At 36.4% G+C, this 27,035-nt stretch overlaps 1 long non-coding RNA gene across 1 annotated transcript; it reads left to right on the forward strand.

Moving 5' to 3' along the window:
* The first annotated feature begins 11,211 nt into the window (after window positions 1-11,211).
* On the forward strand, window positions 11,212-26,222 carry LOC116526372. Its single transcript, XR_004258116.1, has 3 exons — window positions 11,212-11,294; window positions 25,738-25,744; window positions 26,212-26,222. It is a non-coding gene; the product is annotated as an uncharacterized LOC116526372 (long non-coding RNA).
* Window positions 26,223-27,035: the final 813 nt, after the last annotated feature.

Below are 27,035 nucleotides of genomic sequence, written 5' to 3' on the forward strand. Positions count from 1 at the left end.
GTGTGTGTGTGTGTGTGTGTGTGTGTGTGTGTGTGTGTGTGTGTGTGAATCCTGAGGGGATTCTCCAGTGTCTTATGCTTCAGAGGCAACAGGAAAACTGATGATGGTAGGCAAGAGGAGGTGGGTTCTCAGGTTGTGTCTGTAAGCAATAGGTAGGACTTGGGGCAGCCACCCCTGCCGCCAAGCCAGCCAAGCAGGCGGAGTCCCAAAGAGTATAGCTCCACAGCAAATGCAACAATGAATCTTCTTCCACTGAAAAGAAAAACTTCCTCTTAGGAGCTTTCAACAATGCATTCAATGCAAGATGATCTTAACAGAGTCACTGGTAACACTGAACAAAAATCTTGGCCAAGCAAATCCAGGGAGACACTGAACAGTCTAGTTGTCTAGTTTAATATCTGTGGTAAAAATTTCTTCTTTTTTTTTTTTTTTTGGTCAACTAATGACTTTTTGAGTAATCCAATGTGTATTCTGAAAATGCAAATTTAATAATAGTGTAATAACAACATAACCCAATTCACCCTTCCCTCAATTCCCTCTAAACTGAAAAAAAATATGTATCAAGCTTATAAAAGTTGTATTCAGTACTTGACTAATATTTTTTCTTGCCTTAGCACCTGTATTAGTCCATTTTTTATGCTGATGATAAAGACATGATGAGACTGGGAAGAAAAATAGGTTTAATGGACTCACAGTTCCATCACAATTATGGCAGCAGGTGAAAGGCACTTTTACATGGTGGTGGCAAGAGAGAATGAGGAGGAAGCAAAAGCAGAAACCCCTTATAAACCATCAGATCTCGTGAGACTTATTTGCTATCACAAGAACAGTATGCGGGAAACCACCACCATGATTCAATTATCTCCCATTGGGTCCCTCCCATAACATATGGGAATTATGGGAGTACATTTCAAGATAAGATTTGATATAGTTTTACAAACCATATCAGCATCAGTAATTGAGAATCAACCTGAATATCCATGTAACTATTAAAGGAACTGGATCATTAATTAAAAACAGTCCAGCTATGAAATCTGCAGGCCCATAAGACTTTACCTGTGATGTCAGTCGAACATTTTAAGGAGGAAACAATTCCAATCTTATACAAACTATTCCAGAGAACAGAAAAAGAGCATTTGCTCTCCAGTGCACATTTGTGGATAGCCCAACCTTGATGCCAGAAGCAGGCAAACTGTACATATCATTAAGTTAGAATTTTAGGTAGTAAAACTATGAAGAAGAGTAAGGAAATGATTATTCTACCAGTCAAGACAATGCTTAACTCTAGGGGGGGTAGGAACGGACCGTGCTCAAAACGGGCACGTGGTGATCTGTGTGCTGATGATTACAATGACTTTGGCAGGTTTCTCTTCCTTCACCTCACTTCTAAGTTTAAGAATTTTTCTTCTTTCTCTACAGGTCCTCTCAGTGGTCTCCTGTCTTCCTAAATGTTCATGCCTAGCCCAAATTTCTTTTCCAACCCCTATGCATAGGTGAGCATCTTGATAACAGTCTTGCAGGCTTAAACTTGACATGCTCAGAAAGGAACTCTTGATTTCCTCCCCAAACCTGCTCTTGTCTTCTGCATCTTAGGTAATGGCACATTGTTTAGTCAGTTGTCCAGGTAACCACAGGGAGAGGCATTCTTGATCTCTCCGCCTCCATCACCTCTCTCTTCCAACCTATCCTTAATTCCTCTCAGCTGTACCGTAAACATCGCTTGATTACATCCACTGCTTTCCATGCTTTCCATCTCCTCCTCCCCAACTTGGATTATGAAGTCTCCTAACTTCTATTCTTGCCATTTACCAATTATCTAGAGTTTGCTAAGCTTTGTACTATTGATGATCTATACAGCAAAAAGATATATTTCTAAGCAAATAAGCTGGATCATGTTCAGCTTAAATTTCTTCTTCAGCTTCTGAGCAGGATGGGAAGATGATATTTGGAACAGTTCCAATCTCTATGACATCCTATCTGCTGCTGCTCAGTCTCGCTCCTGCTGTTTTTTTGCAGCTTCATCTCATGCCACTCATGTTGCCCCAGCTGGAATGGTCTTTTCCTTCAGTTCCTTGAACTTGCTGAGGGCTCATCTAAATAAGGCCTTCTTGCCATTTGTTTGACAGAAGCACTTCCTCCTGCCAGTCCCCACCCCAGTTCTACTACAGGCAGGTACTTTCTCCTTCCTTTTCACCCCCCTACCCCAGTTGTATTTATTATTTTTTAAACACATTAAAAAATGTATTTATTTTTTTTACTTTAGGTGCATATTATATCTGGCATTTTTCCGCATATTATCCCTCCTCACCCTCCCCAACTTCCCCACTCCCTGCTCCCTCCTCACCCTCCCCACCTTCCCCACTCCCTGCTGTTTCTCCCCTACCCCCCCAACTGCCCTCAGTGTGTGATGCTCCTTTCCCTAAGTCCACATGTTCTCATTGTTCAACACCCACCTATAAGTGAGAACATGTGGTGTTTGGCTTTCTGTTCTTGTGTCAGTTTGCTGAGATGGTTTCCAGATTCATCCAAGTCCCTACAAAGGACACGAACTCATCGTTTTTTATGGCTGCATAGTATTCCATGGTATATATGTACCACATTTTCTTTGTCCAGTTTATCATTGATGGGCATTTGCATTGGTTCCAGGTCTTTGCTGTTGTACACAGGGCTGCAATGAACATATGTGTGCATGTGTCTTTATAGTGGAATGATTTCTAGTTCTTTGGGTATATACCCAATAATGGGATTACTGGATCAAATGGAATTTCGATTTCTAGATCCTTAAGAAATTGCCACACTGTCTTCCACAATGGTTGAACTAATTTACACTCCCACCAACTGTGCAAGAGTGTTCCTGTTCCTCCACATCCTCTCCGGCATCTGTTGTCTCCAGATTTTTTTTTTTCCAAGGGTAGCAAAGCTTATTTAAAACAAATATTACACTGATAATAGATAATATGTGTGTGCTATGTGCCAGGCACTGATTATATTGTATGACAACAACTCTATGTAGTAATTATCTCATTATCCCCTTTTTTCTTTTTTTTTGAGACGGCATCTCGCTCTGTCTCCCAGGCTGGAGTGCAGTGCCGTGATCTCAGCATCTCCAGATTTTTTAATGATCACTATTCTAACTGGCATGAGATGGTATCTCAATGTAGTTTTGATTTGCATTTCTCTAATGACCAGTGATGATGAGCATTTTTTCATATGTTTGTTGGCCTCATGTATGTCTTCTTTTGTAAAGTATCTGTTCATATCCTTTGCCCACTTTTGAATGGGTTTGTTTGTATTTTTCTTGTATATCTGTTTTAGTTATTCGTAGATTCTGGATATTAGCCCTTTGTCAGATGGGTAGATTGCAAAAATTTTTTCCCATTCTGTTGGTTGCCAGTTTGCTCTGATGATGACTTCTTTTGCTGTACAGAAGCTCTGAATTTTAATTAGATCCCATTTGTCTATTTTGGCTTTTAAGGCCATTGCTTTTTGTGTTTTAGTCATGAAGTCCTTGCGTATGCCTATGTCCTGAATGGTTTTGCCTATGTTTTCTTCTAGTGTTTTTATAGTGTTAGGTTTTATGTTTAAATCCTTGATCCATCTGGAGTTAATTTTAGTGTAAGGTGACAGATAGGGGTCCAGTTTCTGCTTTCTGCACGTTGCTAGCCAAAAGCATTTATTAAACATGGAGTCCTTTCCCCATTGCTTGTTTTTGTCAGGTTTGTCAAAGATTAGATGGTTGTAGATGTGTGGTGTTGCTTCTGGGGCCTCTTCTGTTCCATTGGTCTACGTCTCTGCTTACATGGAAGTTCCTCTGAGAGGGCTTTTGAGACCACCTTCCTTAAAGTAGATGTCTCCTCTTACCATTTTCTATTACAGCATCCTTGTTTTTGTTTGTTTCATCTATTTATTTGTTGGTTTTCTGATTTTTCTGTCTATAATCTTCGTACAGATAGGGGGGCCACTTTTTTTTTTCTTACTCTAGTGCCAAACAGTAGATGCTATTAAATGAAAGGGGGGTCACACCTTTCCTGTAACATGATCTGTAACACATTCTTCCAAAGACCAGTAACTTCTGCATCTATATTAATTTAACAAATGAGAATTTTCATTTTTTTTTGTTTTGAAAAAGGAGAATTATCAGATGTGGTTAATATAGTTTTCCAGTACATACTTTTAAAAATTTTAACTAGATGCCTTAGTGCCCTTAGTACATATTGATTAACTTTGACCTAGACATTTAAAAATTCCCTTTTAAAAAGTATTTATTGTATTTAGAGTGCTTCTTATATAGTAAACAAGTGCTTAATAAAATATGTGGACTTGGGGATTTTTGCAGGTTTTATTTTCCCATTTGAACTAGAAAAAGCACTAACCCATGGACCCCCTGTAGGTCTTTGGTCTATTTTTTATTCTCTGCATTTCCATCATTTCCAAGATTACCCCAGCAACAGATGAGCTGTGCTCAGAGCTTTGGAGGAGTCAGCATGTGGGACAATTAAAATTAGGACTTGTTCAATCTCTCATCCTGGCTGCTTTCCAACCATCTCGGGATCCATACATATTCCCTACTGAGATGTTATCGAACATTTTTCTGGTCCATTTTCCGTTTCCCATTTTCTCCCTTGCTTTTGCCCAACCCTCAGGTCAATGCTATATGCTCAGGCTGAGATGTAAATTTGCTCTGAGTGTTCTCAAACAAGAATGCAGTATCTTTGTGTAGCAGAAAATAATTCAGTTTAACCTGGCATAAACCAGCTTCTCAAACTCATTTTCCCTCAGCCCACCTTTCTTCTGACTTAACTATCTCTGGTAACGTTGCTTCTCATTTTTGTTACCAAAGTTTTTATTTTTCATTTATGCTTTATGTCCCTACATGAAATCAAGTGCCAGGAACTATCAGTTCTATCTCTACCAGGTTTGTACTTCTGCCTCTTTTGCTCCTTCCTTGTTCTCTGTAGCCTACCTTATACTCCATTTAATTATTATTGCTTGGACTACTACAGTAATTTCCTAACTGGTATTCACTAATTTTCCTCTCCTTATCTCAAAATTTTCTCTTTTTTTATCAAGTCACTCTACATATACTGCCAAATTAATATTCTTGAACTTTGCTCTGATCAAATTACATTTTGGCCAAAAAAGTTCAATAGCTTTTTATTAGTTTTGGGTTAAACCTGAGCCCCTTTGACTGGTTCTGCACAACATGGTCTCATCTCACTCTCTAGTCTTGCCTCCCTCTGTTCCATGTACACTTTATGGTAAAATTGAACTTCCTGGGGTTTCTCAAACATGCCTTGTCTTTTCCCACTGCTCCTCCTCTTTGTTCAGTTTTTGTCTACTGGGTTGTCCTTCCTCTCTTATTCAATCATCTCAACTTATTGAACCTTATTCGCTTGTTGAGGTACAGATTCAATGTTGCTTGCTTCATGATGCTTTCTCTAATTTCCTCAAAGCAGTGTCATCTCCTCCCCTCTTCCTATTCTCATAGCAGGTTTATTCATTTACTAGGGCCAACATAACAAGTGACCACAAACTTTGTGACTTAAAACAACAGAAATTTATTTTATCCCAGTTTTGGAGGCCAGAAATCCAAATTCATAGTGTTGGCAGGGCCAGACATGTTCTCTGTCTCTGAGGGCTCTAAGGGAGCCCTTGGCTCTTCCTTGCCTTTCCTTGCCTCTTCCTAGCTTCTGCTGATTAGTGGTGATTTTGGCGTTCCTTGGCATGTAGACACATTACTCCAGTCACCCGGCATTCTGTCTGTCTTCATATCGTCTTCCCTCTGTCCATGTGTGTATGTCTCCTTCCTTTTTATAAGGACACAAGTCATTGGACTAGGGTCCACTCCCATCCAGTATAACCTTATCTAAACTTGATTACATCTGCAAAGTCCTGTTTCCAAATAAGATCTCATTCACAGGTACCAGGTTAACACTTCAACATATATCTTCAGTGGGCACAATTCAACCCACAGTGGTAGGAATATGTTACTTCTCATTCCCTATTTAGTGTTGACTTTGGAAATGCAGTACAGATAAGGGTCTTTTTTTTTTTCTCATTTGTAGCATTTCCCAAGTTTATTGGCTTCCACAGAAAATACTTTTTGAGCCCCTCTCTTATACACAAAGTTGCAGTTTGACGCAGTTTAAGTCTTTGCATAGCTGAGCCAGCTGACATCGTGGCTAGTCTGCAGCATCCCTCGACCACCTTCCTCACCAAGGAGTCTCCAGTTCCAGATACTTTAGTAGAGCTTTCTCAACTGAAATGCAAAAACCTAACTTCTTCCCTGCCAATCAATTAGCAGCCAGTCCCCCTCCTCCCATATTTTTATACCAACATATTGCATTTCTGTATTATGTGTTCACTGCTCATTTTGTTCCAAAAGCATTTCTTTGGATGTGATGGCAGTATGCATATCTCAAGGTAGCACTTGGGGATATTGAGTAGGGGAGCCAGGGAGTATGTGGCATATCACAAATGACTCCTTGGATCTACAGTCCATGAAACTGGCTCCTGAAGTATCCTTGCTTTTGGCATGACTCAGGTAAATTTCTTAAAAGAAAAACAAGCTAGCTGCACAGTTTGGTGGAAATTAGACATTAGAAATAATTTATTGATGTGCTTTGTTGGTTTATCAATCTTCAAGGACATTTATATGGCTCTTCTTGGTTTTGGACACTTGTTGGGATATACCAAGTAGTATGGCTATTGTTGAATAACTTAGCATTCCCTTCCGCTATAAAAATGCACAGTCTTATCATTATATATTCTAGAAGAGTTATGTAGAAATTGAAGTATAATTATATACAAGTACATGGAAACACTCCAGTAGAAAATGAAAACATATGCCTGACGAAAATAGCAGAAAACATGTCAGTGTGTTATAATAGAAAATTGTTGCAAATAACTAAAAATGGGCTTTCACAAATGTAAACAATGCACAAGTTCTGTTAAAATCAATGGCTTACGTTTTTTCTTTTCATGTTCAGTGACAGTTTAACATCAGTTGAAGCTAGCTTCCTGCTTATGACAAAAGGATAAGTCATTTTATTTCTAACTATGCATTTTCAGTCTCCTCTTTTTGGCATGAATCATTAATATTAAAGTTGCTGTTGACAAAATAAAAGGCAGAGCTAGAAATGGGACATATTCAAGAAAATGCTGTGTCGCACGCATGATGTGGAATACTTAAATAGATGAAATAAAGCTGCTCTTTTGCAAAAAGCTATTCTTCATGAAGCTTAGTGCCAGGAAAAGATCAATGTCCTCTATTTTTAGCTCTCTCCATTTTGTTCCTATAAGGGACAAAGATGCTACACAAGTCTTAATAGAGTGAGACAGTAAATCCAATGTAGTCATTTTAGTTTTCTTTTGCACCTCTCCCAGGCAATTATGTTAAAGTGCCCAAATAAAGACGACTGACTATCATATGTTTGGAAGGGCAGATGATCTTTTTATGTCTGTCAGTTGGCTATTCTGAGTAATGGAGACCCCAGTTATGCCACTGACCTTTTCAAAGAAGGACAGAGGAAGACAATAAAGGAGACAGTGTGGCTATTCTGCTTCTTCTCAGTAGAGGAAATGTAGCACACTTGGTTTTGCAGGGATAATGAAATTCATTTTGGGTTCACTAGCAATTTTGTTTCTTTGGAAAAACTGGTGATGATGGAGTTAGGATTAAAGAAGTTCTTTTGAATTCCTAGTTTGAATTCAACATCCTGGGATTCTAGTCTAAGCAGTAGATCCTATGATCAATCATCTTTATTCTTCTTTTTCTGGGGCTTAAACATTGCTCTTAGATTTTGTTAAAAGTTTCACATACTAATGTTATCAAAGGGACTTGAAAATAACTTTGGAGTTTTGGGGTTTAATTTAACTGGGAAAAGGTTCTAAGACTTTTAAATTTTAGTGAAATGAAACTTTTTAAGAGTCATGACTACATTTGAAATCCTTTCCTCCTGATTTTGTCAAAAACGAAGCCACCAAAATTAGGATTGTCAAAGTAGAAGAGACCATAGGTGATTCTCTTGTCAAAACTGATATTATAGGTGAAGACAGAGAGGAAAAGTGCTTTCTAAAAGCCACAGTTTGTTTTAGTGGATGAGACAAGATAGCATATAGTTCCTTTGATTTTCACCCCGGAAAGGTCTATGACATGCCTCTTGGTTAGAAACTTTGGATTAAAAAAAAACAAACCAAACTTTGTTTCCTAACACCTTTATGTAATGGATTAGTAGATGCTGCAGTATACTGTCCAGTTCCCTTCTCTTTAGGACTAAAGTACTGATTTCCCCAATTGCTGGGAATGTTGGCAGCTGACAGCACTTGGCTGAGTCTCTCGGACATGGAAGTGAGTTGCTTTAGCCAAGGTCACCCCCCTCCCTGGTGGATAGGGCAGCTCACATCCAAAGGCTGGTTCATGTAAGGGTATAAAGGCCCCTGTTTCTCTCCAACACAGGACAACACTGAAGCAACATTTTATGGGATTAGCTGAGGCCTTTCTTGATATTGATACAGTGTTCATTCATTTTGTTCCTATGCTCAGTCCTTCTTTCTTCATCCCCCTACAAGTATTGCTCCTGAGAGCACACCTTAATAAACTTCCTGCATACAAACCTCCTCCTCAGAGTATTCTTCCTGGGGACCTGACCTGTTATATCTTCTATGTTTGAGTAGTTTCATGGTATATATGGGAAGAATCAACATATATTTTCCCAAGTGGGACTTGAGCTGAGCCTAAATTAGCATCATTTTCTGAAATAGTGTGAAGTTCATACTTGTTAATTAAATACATTACAGAAAGATACCACCTTTAGACTTTTTTTTTGTGTAACATGATACCTTGAACTGTGACCTTCTCATCAAGAAATTATAAAAAAGGCTACTACTAAAAAGAGTAAACAGAAGAACAAAAGAGAGAAAAGGAGCTGGAAAACCTGTCTGGAATACAATAATTCATTTTACTTTTCTGTAACAACATAAAGAAGTATTCCAACCTCTTGCTGTGTATCTATACAAATCCTACTAATAGCCTACTGGCTAGGAACCTCAACACTTAAATGCTGATAATTTTTTTTTTTTGTAATCTCCACAAAATCTTTATTCCACAAATATGTACCTGGCCAAGACAGAAGTGATTTGATATGATCCAGATTCACGTTTGCATAGCTGACATTGTCTGGTGGGGTTGACTGGATAAATCACAATCCACCATGACTATTTTTGATATTCAAGAGAAAATACTGTGTGGAAACAATGCCAGAGAAGTGGAAAAGGGAAAGATATCAAAACAAAATTTTCCATCCATTCTCCTCCCTACATAATTATGCAAATAAAATGATAACATAGATTTTATTTTATTTTATTTTTTTACCAAATCTACACTAGCAGCATATATTGAAGAATTCAGGTAATTATTTGCATAATCAGTGTACTAGATTACTTTTATATTTGAAAACACAAATTATCATGATTATCTGGATACTTGTTCCAATTATTCTGATTACTCTATTGATGGAGATGAGGTCAAATAAATTTCTTTCTTTTATTCTGATTTGCCCACAATCAGACAAACAGAGTAATGGTATTCCATGACCGTAATTTACCGTAGCACAAGATCATGTCAGTGGGAAGAAGGAACAATTGTTAGTAAAATGTCTAATGTGGATGGGGAACTGAGCTGGTGCATTCATAAATTAACTTGTTTAATGAGATGAATTTGAGCACTTGCCTTTCTTTCCCAAGTACTTAACATTTTGTTTTCAAGGAGATCCTCTTCATTGGTGTATATGCCTGCTCATGATTTTTGGAAAAAAAAAAAAAATTCCTAAAAAGAAACCTTCCCAAATTCTGTTTCTATGGCCATTACTTCTCTGTCTGTTTTGAAGTTCAGTAAATGTTATCTGTAGCATCTGACTCTATTATTGTCATTTCCAGATATTAAAAATTTTTTTTGCTATTATGAGTGGAAACTTTTTTCTCATTATCCATTGTAGCTATTTATGTAGAAATACTGTTAATATATGCATATGTATTTTATCTTATCATTAATACTTATTTGGGCATTATTGAACTCTTCCATTAATTTTATAAAATTTATAAATGTTTATTCTCTTGCTTTTTCCCTTAGCTATATGATAATATCAGTTGCAAGTAATGATAATTTAGTTTCTTGCTTTTTAATAATTTTAGTTCATTTTTATTTAATGCTTTATTTTACTGGCCAGTATTTTAGAACAATGTTTGATAGTAAAGAGAAAGCATACTTTCTTATTGTATTTATTATTATAATAGGACTGCTTCTAGCATTTCACACCATTGTTGATTTTTTGAGAAATTCTTATTCTTTTTTATTAATTCATCATATATTCCATACATCTTATGGTATTATATACTATTCTCTTATGTTTTTTAGTTTTTTTTTTTTTTCCTGTATTGGTTAGCTCTCTAGTCTCGTAACTTGTTTTATTTGTTTTCTTTCTTGAATGGGTTTACCAGGGATAAATTGTTTTGTTAAGACATATTGAAATACAAGATCTTATATTTGTGTATCAACACTGTTTTCTGTTTCCCAATTTATTTCTCTATTAATTTTCTATGTTTATTTTATTATTTCATTTTTCTCTGCTTTTCTTATTTATTTAGGGTTTTATTTGTATCTTTAATTTATTTATTTTTGTCCTTCCTTTTTAATAATCAAATCAAAACATTTAAGATTACATTTGCTGCTTAGTATAAGTTTTATCACATACCTTAGGTTCGATAAAACAGTGTTCTCATTGTCTTTGTTTTCTGAATAGTCTGATATTGTGGTTTGGATTTCTTTTCACTACAATATTTATCCAGAAGAAGTTAAACTTTTTTCCTAAATGGTTTTAGTTTAAACATTTACTATTAATTTATAGCTTCATTGTTTTATGTCCAGAGAATTTAGCTAGTTCAGTTTCTGCTTTTCGGAATTTGTTGAATTTGTCTTTTTGACTTAAAATATGATCATTTTTGTAATTGTTTCACTTTTTAAAGCAAATATATCCTCTAAGAAGGACCAAAAATTTGACATTTGTCTATAAATTCAGTCTTATTCATTGCATTTTAATACATCTTTTTTCTAACTTGTTCCGTTAAAGGTTGAGAGAGTTGTATAATCATCTCTCGCCGTTGTTTTTATTTTGAGTTTTGGTGCTTGTAACCATTTATGTCTTTTATTTATTGTATTGGGCTGGCACAAAAGTAATCATGGTGTTTGCCATTAAAAGTAATAGCAAAACTGCAATTACTTTTGCACCAACCTGATAGTTGTACCTTTAATAAAATCTTTCTTATTACATTTGATACTTTTTGCATTAAGTTTATATTATCTGAAATTAATAATTATTTCTGTTGTATTTTTTGCTAGTTTTCTTCTAAAGTCTCTCTCTGTCACCCAGGCTGGAGTGGAGTAGTACAATCTCGGCTCACTGTAACCTCTGCCTCCTGCGTTCAAGTGATTCTCCTGCCTCACTTGAGTAGCTGGTATTATAGGCATGTGCCACCACACCTGGCTAATGTGTGTATTTTTAGTAGAGACAGGAGATTTCGCCATGTTGGACAGGCTGGTTTTGAACTCCTGACCTCAGGTGTTCTGCCTGCCTTGGCCTCCCAAAGTGCCGGGATTACAGGCATGAGCCCCGGCACCTGGCCTCCCCTAAAGTTTTATTCAAAGTTTACTTCTAGTCACCTTAAATTTGAATTTCTTTTAAATCAATTTATATTATTATTTTACTTTTTAACATTGATTTTTAAAAATAACACTTTGATAATACCATACAATTCTTGAAAACATTATGCTAAGTAAAAAATATAGTCACCAAAGACCATCTAGTATATGATTCTGTTTATATGAAATGTCCAGAGTAGGCAAATCTATAGCCACAGAAAATAGATTAAATTATTTTTATAACATAAATGAAATATTTTAATGTGGATTTTATGTCTGCCTCTTAATTTGCATATAATTAATTTATGGTTTTGGAGTAAAACATGATGAATAAAAAACTTTTAAAAAATACACATACCATTTCAGAGTAACATGTTTTTAAGTTGCTTGCCTATATGTATTGGTTCTTCTGGATAATTAGAAAACCTGATCACACGAATTGGGTGAAGAGATTTCCTAGACCTCATGCTCTTCTTTTCTAGTTGTCACAAAATATTTTGAGAATTCTAAGATTATGTTCTGTGGGGTTTCTTGAGTGTTTTTAATTAATTTATAAATGTCTTAAAACTTTTAAGAGGTACCATGCCTGGAAAACTCATCTGATATTGCAGAGATCCCCAGTATGGAAAATACAAGGATGCTAGCTGTGTTGGAAAAGGCAAACACATCAGTAACCCTGGCCTGTGCTGCCAAGTTGAAAGGAAGGGTTAAATCTGAGGTATCGCTGACATGGCTAGGATTTCTATAATGGAGAAGATGGAGAATAAAACAGGGAGTGATTATAGCCAGTACCATCTGCAGCTTTCCTGGACATTGTCAATAGATCTTTCACCTAGAAATTCTACATTAAAATTTCAAAAATTTTAATGTGTGCTTTTTCCAACCCATTGAAACATATCTCTTGCCTTTTATTTATGAATAGAAAATTGTGACTTCGGTAATCTTGACATTCTCACTACTTTGTATGAATCCAGATGAACAGTGAATTGAGAGTGCATGTTTTATAATTGCCGATTAATGTCTGATCTTCTAATGCTGGGACTAAGGCATCATAGTAGTCACTATGGCAGAAACTGCTGGTAGGTTGCTAGTTGCCCAGCCTAATTTCTTCTTTTTTTCAGCAAACAAAACCCTATGTATTTGTGTATGTGTGTGTATATGTATTTGGCAGATGGCCAAATTCAAGCTAGCTTTCCTTATGGCTAGGTGAATATACATTCCTGAATTGGAACAATGACATTAAGCATTAAGCTTCGAGTGACACTTTTGGAGCATCTTGAGAAGCTGCTTCAGCTGAGAAGTGTGTCCTCTTTGTCTTTCTTCTCCTTTTCCTTCCTGCTCCCTGGAAGGTGTAAATGAAATCTATTGTTCTTGCAACTATCTTTGTCTGTGAGATGACCTTGAGTATGGAAGCCATATGTTCCAATAGTAGAACATAGAGATTGAAGATGCTTTGTTTCTTCTTGACCATAGGGAAGCCATTAAGTCTTGGATAGGATATCTTTGGACTTCTATTAGCTGAAATGGATGAACAGTTACGTTATTTAATCCTAATTTTATTTTATTTTTGATTACATGTTTTAAGTCTAGCAAATACAATAGGGCATGCCTATGGCTGCAAAGCACTGAGTACAGGCAAACAAAATTTTGTATTCTGGGTGAAGAGAAGTTTTAAAACATCCAAAGCATATAGAAAATAAGATTGGATAAATAACAAAAGGGAAATAGTCATGGAGAGAATAAGTGAATCAGAGCCAACAGATCTGGAGTTAGAGACTAGAAGGATCTCCAAGAGGGCAAATAGAAAATGTTTAATGGCTCATCTGTAAATGAGCTGGAGACACAGAGGGAAGCATAATCTGATCCTTCCCATCCTTGAAGCCAAGCTTACGAAAACATTAATGTACCATAGAGTGTTCAAAATTGGGTGTCATCCTCCAGTAAATGTCACTCTGATTGTTCAGATACTTGGAGTGTCCCACAGCTGTGTCAGGAATATACAACCTCTTGTATTAGACCTGACATTTTGCTAGGGTTGGATGGCCAAAGCCCAGGGTCAAGGACAGGCTTCCAGTGGGTTTGCTAGAATAGTAATTGGTTAAATATGGGATACATGTACATGAAGGGAGACAGTTTGAGAGAGCCATGGGAATGGAATGTTTCATCATTTTTCTAGGAGTCCAAGACGTGTTTCTCCAGCTTTCAGCATGGCAGATAGTATAGGTATTCAGGAAAGAGTCAGGTATGAGTTCCCCTCCTTGAATGTCTTCTTAAATTGAGAGTCCCTTGCACACCGTAAAAGAAATCAATTGTTTTGAGTGTCTGAAGTGGTGTGAGATGTGGTGTACATAATTGATGCATAAACTGTCTAGGGTTGCTATAAGAAAGTGAGCCATTTGAGTGAGTTTATCTACTGGAGTTCCATGATCTCTTATTTGGAACCCTTGAATGTGCTCCAGCATGACGTTTTTTTTTTTTTTTTTTTAAATTTTAGAAAGGAAAATATATTGCATGTTATATGATAGCCACAGAAGAGTATGTAAGCTGCAATCCAATTTGCTAATATTTATGCAACAAAATGATGAATATTAACATTCAGGAGATTTAGAAAACTATAAATAGCCTCTTGTCAGTTATCTGATCACAGAGTTCTCCGTTCTCAAAATTTCTCGGATTTCGATATTGTGGATAAGGGGCCATGGACCATTATTACCAGGAGAGCATTATATCGATGAAGGTCTGAGATGAAATCTATGTTTGGGACTAAAGGGTCTGTCTTCTGTCTTCTGGGAGTTTGTCATACCAGGAGCTTCATGGAAGAACTAATTTCCCTTTATAGATGGGAAGTTTATTAGATGGTGTACTAGTTCTTTTAATCCCGTTTACATTCTTGTGCTTTTAATTTTTATCCACCTTTTTTCAGGCTGGACTGTGCCTTTAAGTAATTTTAGATCCCTGAATGTTACATTTTATGAGACCTGGCATTTCTGAGACTATCTTTCTATTTTCTTCACACATGAGTGACAACTTGGTTGAGTAGTAGAAAATGGTTTTTCCTCTCTTAACATGCTGTAGCAACTTCTTTATTACCTAACAGTTTATTTATTTGTATATATCATAGCATATTTATTTGTAGTTAACTAGTGCCGTGGCCTAAATGCTTGTTGGATGTTTTCTTTATTATAACTTAAAAATTTACCAGGATGTGTCTGTTTATTAACTTTATTTGGAGCATGATGAGATCTTTAGATATGTATACATTTCAGCTGAAGAGAATTTTCCTTGATTTATTGCACCTGTGCCACTGTTTTGATTTCCTCTTTGAGTCTATCTATAGCTCTTAGTTTGGAGTTTTATTCTTCCTCCTCTATATCTAGTGTGCCTGTATTGTTTCCAACTATTTATTTCTGTCCTTTAACTTGTGAAATAACTTTTCAACTTTGTATTTTAAATTACAATTGCATTCTTCTCCAATGTAATTTCTACTCTGGTGTACAGTAAACCCTTATTGCCTTGTTAGCTTTCTTATCTTATATGTCCATTTTCATTTTAGTTTTTTCATTTATTTTTTCTTTAATGTCATTTGTTTTCCACTTCATCTCAGTATATTCTGACCTTGTGACTTTCAGGTCCTGTATCTTATTGTCAAAAGTCTTCTGGGTTTCTGTAGCAAATTGTTTTCAGAAGATTGTTCTTCTTTTCCATCTTTAGGATAACTTTTTTTTTTGAAGTTAAAAAAATAGATTGCATGTTGTTGTTTTTCTTTTAATTTCTACCACTGAGTGTGCTTCTTGGATCTAGGTGTCAGTCAAAGCCTTTCCTCATATTTATAGCATGAAAGTAAGTTGATGTACATAGCTCAGTTCTGTCTGTCAGGTGCTTATCTAGGGCAGCTGTGCTGTACATAATTGATTGTTTCCTATCTCAGTGTGTATTTCTCTAATACTTCAAGGTAACAGGTTATGCAAAGAATGCAGCCTTTCCCTTGCACAGTAACCAGGGCACTTCCCGTCTCATTCACTAGCAAAAGTTTTCTCTTTTTTTTTTTTTTTATGGAAACATAATTGTTTTAGAGTAATGAGTCATGTTTTTAATGTCTGGGTGTTTTCAGGGAGTTCAAACTCCCTGCATGTAGGAATATGGTGTCTGAGAGTGGAGGTAGGGTGAGGGTTAGGAGTATGTAGAAAGTTCAGTTAACATTTTGCTGCCTTAAAAATTAGCTCTTTTGGCCGGGCGTGGTGGCTCATGCCTGTAATCCCAGCAGTTTGGGAGGCCGAGGGGTGTGGATCACAAGGTCAGCAGTTCAAGACAAGCCTGGCCAACATAGTGAAACCCTGTCTCTACTAAAAATACAAAAAATCAGCTGGGCATGGTGGCCCGTGCCTGTAACCCCAGCTACTCAGGAGGCTTAGGCAGGAGAATTGCTTGAACCCAGGAGGCGGAGGTTGCGGTGAGCCGAGATCGCGCCATTGCACTCCAGCCTGGGCAACGAGAGCAAAACTCCGTCTCAAAAAAAAAACAAAACAAAAAAACAACAAAAAAAAAACACCAGAAAAATTGGCCAGGTGTCGGGGTGGGCACCTGTAGTCCCAGCTACTTGGGAGGCTGAGGCAGGAGAATTGCTTGAACCCAGGAGGGAGAGGTTGCAGTGAGTTGAGACTGCACCATTGCACTCCAGCCTGGGTGACAGAATGAAACTCCAACTCAAAAACAAAAACAAAAACAAAACCCAACACTTTTGTCTAGGGGTCAGCTGCCCTAGACAAAAGGGCAGCTGTTTGGCTTATAGGATGGTCTCTGAGGAAGATGTAGATAATGGGGAGAAGTAATATTTCAATTTTCTTTCAGGTACAAAGGGAACAATGTTTCATGAAGTAAAAAATGGGCTATTCAATGATTGTTTTATTTTTGTCTATCTCAGTGTTTCTCAAACTTTAGTAATGTATGATCTTCTTTTAATGGGTTGATTTCTTATAAATCCCTACCATTGACTAACGAGCTTTTATGACAATGTTTCTTAAAATATACCAGCTTAAAGCTAGGGATAAACTTCTAACTCTATACAACTGTAAAAGCAAAACAAATTAGCAGATTAAATATCCTCTCCAGAAAACCAATAAATTAATTTGGTGTGACTTAAGATGTTCTTCTATTGAAACTAAATTTTTGCTTATAAAATAAATATGTACTGACTTCTAAGGCGCATATTCTATTGATGTCAGTGCATGTGCATTGCTGCTGACTATACAATGACAATAGACAGTATTTTTTAAATGTTTTATTTGTGGTGTATTTAGTCCATTTTAACGCTGCTAATAAAAACATACCTGAGACTGGGCAATGTACACAAGAAATGTTTATCAGACTTATAGTTCCACATGGCTGGGAGTCCTTACAATCATTGTGGAAGGTGAAAGGCATGTCTCACATGGTGGCAGACAAGAGAAGAGGGAGCTTGTGCAGGGAAACTCCTGTTTTTTAAAATCATCAGATCTCATGAGACTCACTGACTTTCATGAGAACAGCTCAGGAAAGACCCCCTCCCCCACCACCATAATTCATCACCCCTCACTGGGTTCCTCCCACGACACATAGGAATTGTGAGAGTTACAATTCAAAATGAGATTTGGGTGAGAACACAGCCAAATTATATCATGCTGCTCCTGGCCCCTCCCAAATCTTACGTCCTTGCATTTCAAAACCAATTGTGCCTTCCCAGCAGTCCCTCAAAGTCTTAACTCATTTCAGCATTAACTAAAAAAGTCCACAGTCCAACATCGAAGTCAAGGCAATTCCCTTCTGCCTATTAGCCTGTAAGATCAAAAGCAAGTTAGTTACCTCCTAGATACAATGGAGGTACAGGCATTGAGTAGATATAGCCATTCCAAATGGAAGAAAGTAGCCAAAACAAAGGGGCTGCAGTCTAGTTTTGTTCTAAAGGAGCAGTGTGTGTCTGTGTGTGTGTGTGTGTGTGTGTGTGTGTGTTTGTGTGTGTGTAGCATGCATCTTGTTGACAGAAAGAGATTGCTTTTGTTGCTATTATATCTATTAATTAGTATGATATCCTATGTCATTAACTGTTAATGGAAAAGATAGAAAGCCAAGAAGCCAATCCACAATCCAGGAAGGAAAATTAGTCTACAGCCTTAAGGATCTCTTATTATGAGACCCAGAGTGGAATTTGTAGGATGGGTCGATTCATTGTATTTCTATTTTTTCCTTTGTCCACATGCCCAATATATGGAAATCCTTCTGCTTTTAAGTACCCAGTGTGAAATCCTTAGTTAAGTTAAGCCATGTGAGGTGGCTATAGAGAATTGAAATAGTTGCAAAAATCTGAATTTAGCCCATGGAAGTCATTCAGCAGCATAAGGTATCAGGAGTGCAGTAAACTATTATGGAATTGTCACAGTCTAGGATGAAATGTCTTTAAAGCCTCTCTTATCTGTGTGATTGTACTTGTAGCCTTCTTCCAGATAATTCAAGATCTCAGTATGAGAAATACTGAATTAATTCAATCTGCTTCATCATGTATTCTTTTGAATTTCAGCATTAGATTTATTCATTTATTCAATCAACATTTGTTTAGTCTCTACTATGGCTAGGCAAGGTATGGCTTCCAAATGTTAGAGAGATAGAAGGGAACCAAAGTGCCTTTCTTTCCTAGTGGAGAGTATAGCCTGAATAATAAATGAGAGGAATATATATATATATCACTATCAATATATATATTTGAATATATATATGTACACACATGTGTAATACATATATTCAGACAGTGATAAATGCCATGAGAAAAAGCAATATAGAATAAAGAGCAGAGAATGACAGGTTAGTGGTGGTTGTAGCTAGGGAAGGTTTTTTTGAAGAGATTGTCTGCCAGTTTTCGATTTGGAGGAAAGGATAAAAGTCCATCTTTTTAAAGGTTTTCAGCAGCTGTATGGAAAGAAAGGAATGGTTGTATCAGGACATGTTAGGCATTGAAAATGAAAAATACCTGCATTCATTTTTATGGCTTATGTTTCATTTCTTCTCTGTATGTGCCCTTAATTAACAGATGAACAATATAAACATTAGTGATGGCTTGATTATGTGCTGTGATAATAACAGAGTTAATATCAGAATTTGGGATTTTGGGATTCTAAATTTACTTGTGTTCTCTATTGAACCACACTTTCTCTTTGCCTCTTTATTTTGCTGTTTTTCATTAAGATAACTGAAGACGTTAGAGTTATTTCTTTTTCAAGTTAGACTAGTTCTTCTCATATTTTCTTTGGTTTTCTATCTGGGTCTGGACTATTGCAGAGTGGATGTGGGGTAATTCAATGTGCCAGAACTTGAGAGGACTCAACATGCTTTCATGAAAAAAAGCTCAGCTAGAAAAAAACTTTTCACAGGGATAAGAATAGGACATGCCTTTCTCCCACAAGCTGGAGAAGTTTTACTTCTACACCTTCCAAAAGGTAACTCAGAGTTATGAAGTTAGTTTCAATTTTCAGAAAAATGTCTGTCTGCAGCTCAAATATTTACGAGCTTTTAGGATACTGCCACATAAAATAGATGCTGCGGCAAAATTGCATTTTATAATGGTGATATAACTTATGGGATTTTTGAGATTCATGGTTCTGAATTTTTGTACTGCACAGAAAGAGTTCATGTGTTCAGTAGTAGCAAGCAGTTCTCATTTCTATCCAAAACTGCCCCATTAAATCTCAGCATGGACTTTTCAGTTCTTTTGATTACCAAATACCAATCTCTTCTCTTACCTTGTAGTTTGGTCAGAACCAATCCCTCTCATTGTTATGAATTTTCTATTTTCCGGAATCTCTAGCAAGTATTTTCCATAGACAGGCAGGGTCTCCCATATCTTCTGTGTGTTCTCAGAATTGTTCCTTTTCCCCTTTAGAGAGAAGAAGTGGAAATTGGGCAGGCAAGTGGAATGAGAAGATTTTCCTCTTGTTTTATATTTATCTGTTTTCAATAAAGCTTTAAAGGTATTTCAATAAAGGGCGATATAATGTTTGTTCACAGAAATAAAATGGAAAGAAAGTAATTCTAAAGTCTGCTAAGAGAAATGATATATTTTGGTATCAGAACCTTTCATGATATGATGGCAGGGGTGAGAGTGGGGACAGATATGGGAAATAAAACAATAGGTTTAAAAATTTGAGTCAAATGTTGGAATACAAATATTTTTCTCAAAATGGAGTCTTAGTTTTCTGCCTCTAGTAATGATGGAGCAGCTTGTGTCAGAGAAATTCTGCAGTTACCAATAATAAACTCTAAACTAAATATGAAAAGCAATTATTTGAAGATATAGAGGAGCAACTAAAAACAGGCAGAAACAGGAGAATCTTAGCTGGTTTTTTTTTTTTTTTTACAGAGTCTCGCTATGTCACCAGGCTGGAGTGCCATGGCCCAATTTTGGCTTACTGTAACCTCTGCCTGTTGGATTCAAGCGATTCTCCTACCTCAGCCTCTAGAGTAGCTGGGACTACAGGTGCTGCCACCATGCCCCGCTAAGTTTTGTATTTTTAGTAGAGACAGGGTTTCACCTTGTTGGCCAGGATCGTCTGGATCTCTTGACCTCTTGGTCTGCCCACCTTGGCCTCCCAAAGTGCTGGGATTACAGGCATGAGCCACTGCGCCCAGCCCTTATCTGAATATTTTTAACAATTCTGTTCTAATAACTGATAGACTAACTAGCCAAAAATAAAAAATAAAAAAGAATAGAAATCTGGAAAACACTATTAATCAACATGATCTAATTGAAGGTAGAATATACAATTTTTTTCAAAGGCACATGGAACATTCACTAAGATAAACCATATGCTAGACCATGAAATAAATTTCAATAAATTTTCAAAAGATTGAAATTGTATAGAGTATATTCTCTGACCTCAACCAATTAAAGCAGAAATCGTTAACAGTAATACATCTGACAAATCCTCCATTATCTGGAAATTAAATAATACTAAATAACCCGTAGGTCAAAGATGAAGTCATGGAGAGAATTAGAAAATATTTTTTCAATAAATAATTATGAAGTAATAAGAATTATAAAATATTTTTAAATAAATTATTATGAAAATATATCTAAACTGTTGCAATGCAGTTAAAAAAGTGCCTAGAGGGCAATTTATAGCTTGAAATGCTCAAATTAGAAAAAGAAGAAAGGTTTAAAATAAATGAGGCAAGCTTCTACCTTATGCAGCCAGAAAAAGAAGAGGAAGTGAAACCTAAAATAAGAAGAAAAAAAATAATAACAAAAATAAAATTAATGAAGTTGAATTGGATTCTTTTTAAAAAAATTTTTTTATTTTTTGAGATGGAGTCTTGCTCTTTTCACCCTGGCTGGAGTGCAGTGGTGCAATATCAGCTCACTGCAACCTCTGACTCCTGGGTTCAAGAGATTCTCCTGCCTCAGCTTCCCTAGTAGCTGGGACTACAGGCATGTGCCACCATGCCCAGCTAATTTTTGTATTTTTAGTAGAGATGGGGTTTCACTATGTTGGCCAGGATGATCTTGATCTCTTGACCTCGTGATCTGCCCGCCTCTGCCTCCCAAAGTGCTGGGATTACAGATGTGAGCCACCGTGCCCAGTCAAATTGGATTCTTTGAAAAGATTAATATACTAGACAAACAAAAATATCAAGTAATATAAATATAATATATAAAATTATAAAATATTAATATATTAGAAAATCAAAGGAGAGAAAACAGAAATTAATATTAAGAATAAAAGAGGGGATATTACTCTAGGTATTTCATGTATCAATAGGACATCAAGAGTTTAATAAACATTTTGTTTTAGCAGATTACAATTCCCTATAGCTTTCTGAGAATGATGCATGGAAGGCAATCTATTTTTTGAAAACCTACCTATTTGAAAATGTTTTATTCATTGTCACACTTGATAATTTGGGTATAGAATTCTTAATTTCCTGTCATATTTGAAGGCATTTCTCCACTGTCTTTTAGCTTCTAGGATAGTATTGCTGTTGAGAAGCCTGATGCTATTATGATCCTGAACTTTTGTATGTGATTTTTTAATCTGAAAGCTATTGGGATCTGAAAGCTACTACAAAGTTATACTCCTTGGCTCCAAGTGCAACCTTTCAGGTTGAAAACCCATAGTCTGCAATTCTGGGAGTTATCTTATTTCTTTGATAAATTTTTTTCCATACTCTCTCTGTAATTTCTAGTGGTATTCCCATTGTTCATGTCTTTTTTTTTCAAACATTATAAGAAATACTAAAATAAAAAAATTTATCTTCCAGTTCTTTTGTTACAATGTAAAATTTTATTTTATTTTTTTTAAATTTGAAGAGTGCTCTATTCTCTGAATTTTCTTTTTGAAACATAGCATCCTGACCTTGTTTTATAACTGTAATGCTGTCTTAATTTCTGTGAGGTTATTTATTACAATTGGCTCTTGCGTCTCTCCATATTGCTTTTCTTTGTTGAGTTCTCTTTTTGTTAAAATTTTTGTTTGTTTGTTTAGGTCTCTTTCATGTTGATGCTTTCCTCGAAACATTAACATGCTTGGCTTACTGTTTGTATTTAAAGAGTGAGGCACTAAGAATCTGACTGAGACACTAAAATATGGCTGGGCTTATTGATTGGGCGAAGATCTAGTAGTTTATATGGACGAACACACCCAGCTCTCAATATTAGTTATTTTCTCTTGAGCTGATCAAGTTCTTCAGAAACGAATTCCCCAATTTTCTGACTTCCAGTGTTTTACAAGTCGATAGGGAGATCAGTATTTTACAAGTTGATAGGGAGAAGGGGATCAATGGTTTAATTATTTAGAGTAAACTCCTACTTTCCTGATGAAATAGTATATTTCATCTGACTGGATGGGGTGGGCGAAAGGCTGGGAAGGTAACTGCCCTCTATATAGGTTTTTAGTCATGCTCTTGTTTTCAGTCCCACTCTTCACCCTTCACCCTCTGTAGTAAGCAATTTCTCAATTTCCTCATGCTTCCTGGGATTCTGGAGACCAACTAGCTTACCTGTTATTGGCTTCCCAGTTCCATGCCCTTAGGTTTCATTTCATCTGCTTTGCTAGTTAACATTGGCCCATCTACTTTCTATCTTCCAAAATTATAATATCTCTTATTTGTTGTTATCCCCTCTACTATTCTTTTTGTTCTGTTATTATTCTGATGGCATTTTAGGATGCAATAGAATAAAGCATGTATATTTAAACTACCACGTTTGATGAGTACCCTCACTAATAAGTTGCAAAGAAATTGTTACATCAAAAGCCGCAAGGATTTGACACTTGAGAATAGATGGTTCAACAGTTTTTTATGCTAGTAGAGTAGGGATCTTACCACCCTTTGCTCATTTCATCCCACACAGTACAGATGTACCAGTAATTCTCCCTATCCACCAGATAGGCTGATAATTCACTGTATCCACCAGATGTCCACAGTCCCACCTCCCTTTCTTGGGGTACATCTGCACAAATGGATGGGGTTTGGGGAAAACAGTCCACGCAGGGCAATCAGTGGTTGAGGTGCTGGATGATAATGAAGTGAAGTTCTGAGCATAGGTCAATAAGAACAATTGGGATCATTGCTGGGCACACGAAATAGGACATTTTTGCTGAGTAAGGGCTGGGCATTCTGCCTGAGCAACTCACTTTCTAGTCAGCTTCTGGGCTTAATGGTCCTTTGTCAGCTACTCTTTCAACTCCTATGAGGCTGTGGCCCTCTACCCTTCTTGAACAACTCTCCAATGACTGCTTCTAGACTTTGGATGTCACCTTGTACTCACTGACCTATTTCTATTTCTCCTTGTCCACTTCTTCCTTTTAATCTAGGGGAACTCTTGTTTCTCCAAGGGGAACATCCTTATTTCTACTGTCTCCTCAAATTTCAATTATCTTGTTCTTTAGCATTTGATTTATTGGCTCATTAAACTTGGAACCCAAATTACTATCAACCTCAAAACAAGTTTTCTTTCTAGGTAACTGGTCTAATGTTTAAATTATTCTAGATAACTGACCTAATGTTTAAATATGTAAATTCTATTGTATCAAAAAAGGGAAGCAAAACCACCAGGCAAATCTTAATCTTGAAATAGTCCAATGTTTTTATGGTGTCATGGATCTTTGATGACTTAAAATTGTGTCTCAACCAAGTCATTTGGAACTTTTGCAATACTCAGTCAGCTAGCCAAAAATTATTTTTTAAGTGCTTATCTTGTGCTAGCCTTTGGAAAAACAAAAGTAAATAGGAAAGAAAAGACTTCCTGCTCAAGAAGAGCCAGTGTTCGAGTTCGAGAGTTAGACAATAAGTATCCAAACCAAAAATGTATGTAAGAATACAAGAGAGAGTTAGGTTTCAAAGATGGTAGTCTTTAGAGCAAGATTATAGGACAGAGATCTTAGGAAGTGCAGAACCAGGTCAAAAAGAGGAAGAGTTGCAGCATTTTCAGGTGAACACTGTAATTTTGGGAGATGTAGCTGAAACCACAGAAACTGATTTCCTGTTTGATCAACTGAACCTGTTTTTTTTTTTTTTTTTTTTTTTTTTGAGACAGGGTCTTACTCTGTCACCTAGGCTGGAGTGCAGTGGCACAATCATGGCTCACTGTAGCATTGATCCTCTGGGCTCAAGTGATCCTCCCACCTCAGCCTCCCAAAGTAGCTGGTATGACAGGCATGTGCCACCACACCTAGCTAATTTTTTTGTAGAGATGGGGTTTCACCATGTTGCCTAGGCTGATCTCCGTCTCCTGGGCTCAAGTGGTTCATCCACCTTAGCCTCTCAAAGTGCTGGGATTACAGACGTGAACCCTCATGCTTGACTTCTTGTTTCTTAAAAAAATCATATTGCTGAAACTTCCTGCTAAGAATAAGAGGAAAGAGTGAATCTTTTTCCTACGATAAATCAATTGCTGGTAAAATATAAAATGAAGAGCTAAAAGTTCTTCCAGATAACACATAAATGCCTTTGCAGGAAAGTATCTTGCTGTTAAATCCATCTATGCAGTTAGGACAGGTAATTCTCCTTTCTAAACTGATTTTGTGGCTGCACTTTTATTATCTATTGAAAGTGGTAGGTAAGTAAGATAAAGGAAAGACAGGATAAGGATAGTATTCAGCATTGTGTTCAGTTTATGCAGTTAGATTTTTTTCTATTTTGAAATCTTACTTATTCTTCATTTCTTGTTCTTAAAATGCTTCTTAGGAAAACATTTGAAATAGATGTTTTTATTATCCAAGGTGCTTATGTTGTGGCAGATTTTCTAACTGTGGTCAAATTCAGATGGTAAATAGTTTTCATGATAAAAATGATGCTTCGTGTGCCAGTTTATCTTTTCATATAGTTATAATGGATATAGTTCATGTTCATTTTACCCTTGTTTCCCTCATGCTGTGGTATTTTTTACCACTCACCTCCAAGTATAGTATGAAAGGAATTATCTTCTGAATCACCTGCATCTCTCAACCGATCAGTTATGATTTAGTTAAGTGGGAACTATCCATAGAGCTAACCTGTATACTTTGGGCCCGTAACGCCACTTTGTTCTAAACTGCAATGAGGGTTTTCTATTTGATTGAAGTGTGGAGGAAAGACTCTGAGCTGGGGGAACACAGTTGCTGATAGACTGGCATGATAAAGGCTCTAATGCATGCACTTTGTAGAGCATGAAGGTAGTGTCTTTTTTGAGTCCAAATCTGGAGTCTGACTCAGTTCATGTCTAATCTTTGTCACTTGCCAGTTGTGTGACTTTGAGCAAGTCCTTGCTGAACCTTGATTTCTTCATCTGTAAAACAGAGACCTTAGTGTGTCTGCTTTACAATGATGCTATGCTCTTTAAATGAGGGTATATGTAAGATACTGAATATATGTAATAGCATGAAACGGGCTCAGTAAGTTAAAGACAAAAATAGAGAACTGTAGATACTAACATATTCTCATTTTCAGATTTTGACTTGATAATGGTAAAGCACATAAAGGATATTGACTAAATGTTTAAAACAAGAAAGTTGGGCAATATAACCTAATTTAAAAAAAGACAGGAAAATAGTGGACAGAGCAGTATTGTACAAGCAGTCACGTAGCAACTTTTCCTTGTAGTCTAAAGTGGATTTACTAACATAAATATTTGAATATTTCAACTATTCCTTTATAAGTCAGGCATCCATAACTGACTAAGTATCATTAATACAAAGTATCTTATGTATCTGTAATACTTAAAAGTTGTATTATTAAAAAGAAAATAAAATTGGAATATTGTGGGGGAAAAGATATTCATAGGGTGACATAAAAGACATAAAATCTTGTAGTGCATAAGGTTTAATAGTTCTCTTTTTCATAAATCATGAAAAGGGCTTTTCTTCTAATTTGATGGACCATTTCTCTTTCTCTTTCTCCATCTCAGTCTGGTGTAGCACTTGATAGTGTCCAATGAATATTCATGATAACTGATTTCTTCCCAGCGGCAGTACTGCATGCAGACAGAGAGGTTCTAACTGATCACTGCTGATCTGTAGACTACAATTTAAAACCAGCCTGGTTAATTCACAAACAGAAAAACAATCTGTTTACACAAAACATTGTATTTGGAGTACTAAGATCTGTAAATTGTTATTTTTTTCTTTCAAATATAGCAATCACATTTAAAAAAGGAATTTTCTGGATAATTAAAGTAGCTCCTCTACTTTCCCTAAGTGTTGGTTAGGAAGGCAGTCTCATGTACAAAGAGCTATGTGTTTATTCTTTTTTAATGTATGGAACCACAAGGATTTTTTGATAAATTTTCTTTTAGAATTGTTTGTAAATTCAGATGTGTGCTTGATATTAGGATTTGGTGGAACCGCTGCAGAAGGATTTGAAAGAGCTTCATGATGCCAATATAACAATGAAATAAATACATCAGCAGCTGATTATATAATCTATTTACTTATTTGATGTAGGATAGATTTTAAAATGCAGATAATTGAAAACATTCATAATTCCATCAATTTTGAACTTGTAAACATTGTCTTGGATTCAGGATATTCCAGCTAAGGAGAGATGCTTCTCTGTTATGCCATGACTCAGGCTCAGGCTCAGGCTCAGGCACACTGACTTTGAAGTAGGTAAAAGGATGGGAAGGTTAAGGGAGCGAAATGGAGAGACTGGTTGAGCAGCAATTGAGTAGGAAATGTGAGATCTCACAAAGTCAGTGTGTACTGGTGAAGTGAAGTGTAAATGTCTACAGAATTTCAGGTTCCCTGGTAAAAGGTGCTGTCACAATACAAAGCAAAGAGGTGTAAAGTGTGTTGGTACTGGCATGCATGAACATTTACAGTTACTTTAAACACTTTCAAAACAC

The sequence above is a fragment of the Sapajus apella genome, unplaced genomic scaffold (assembly GCF_009761245.1).
Source record: "Sapajus apella isolate SASKATOON/1434 unplaced genomic scaffold, GSC_monkey_1.0 scaffold50, whole genome shotgun sequence".
NCBI classification, from domain to species: Eukaryota; Metazoa; Chordata; class Mammalia; order Primates; family Cebidae; genus Sapajus; species Sapajus apella.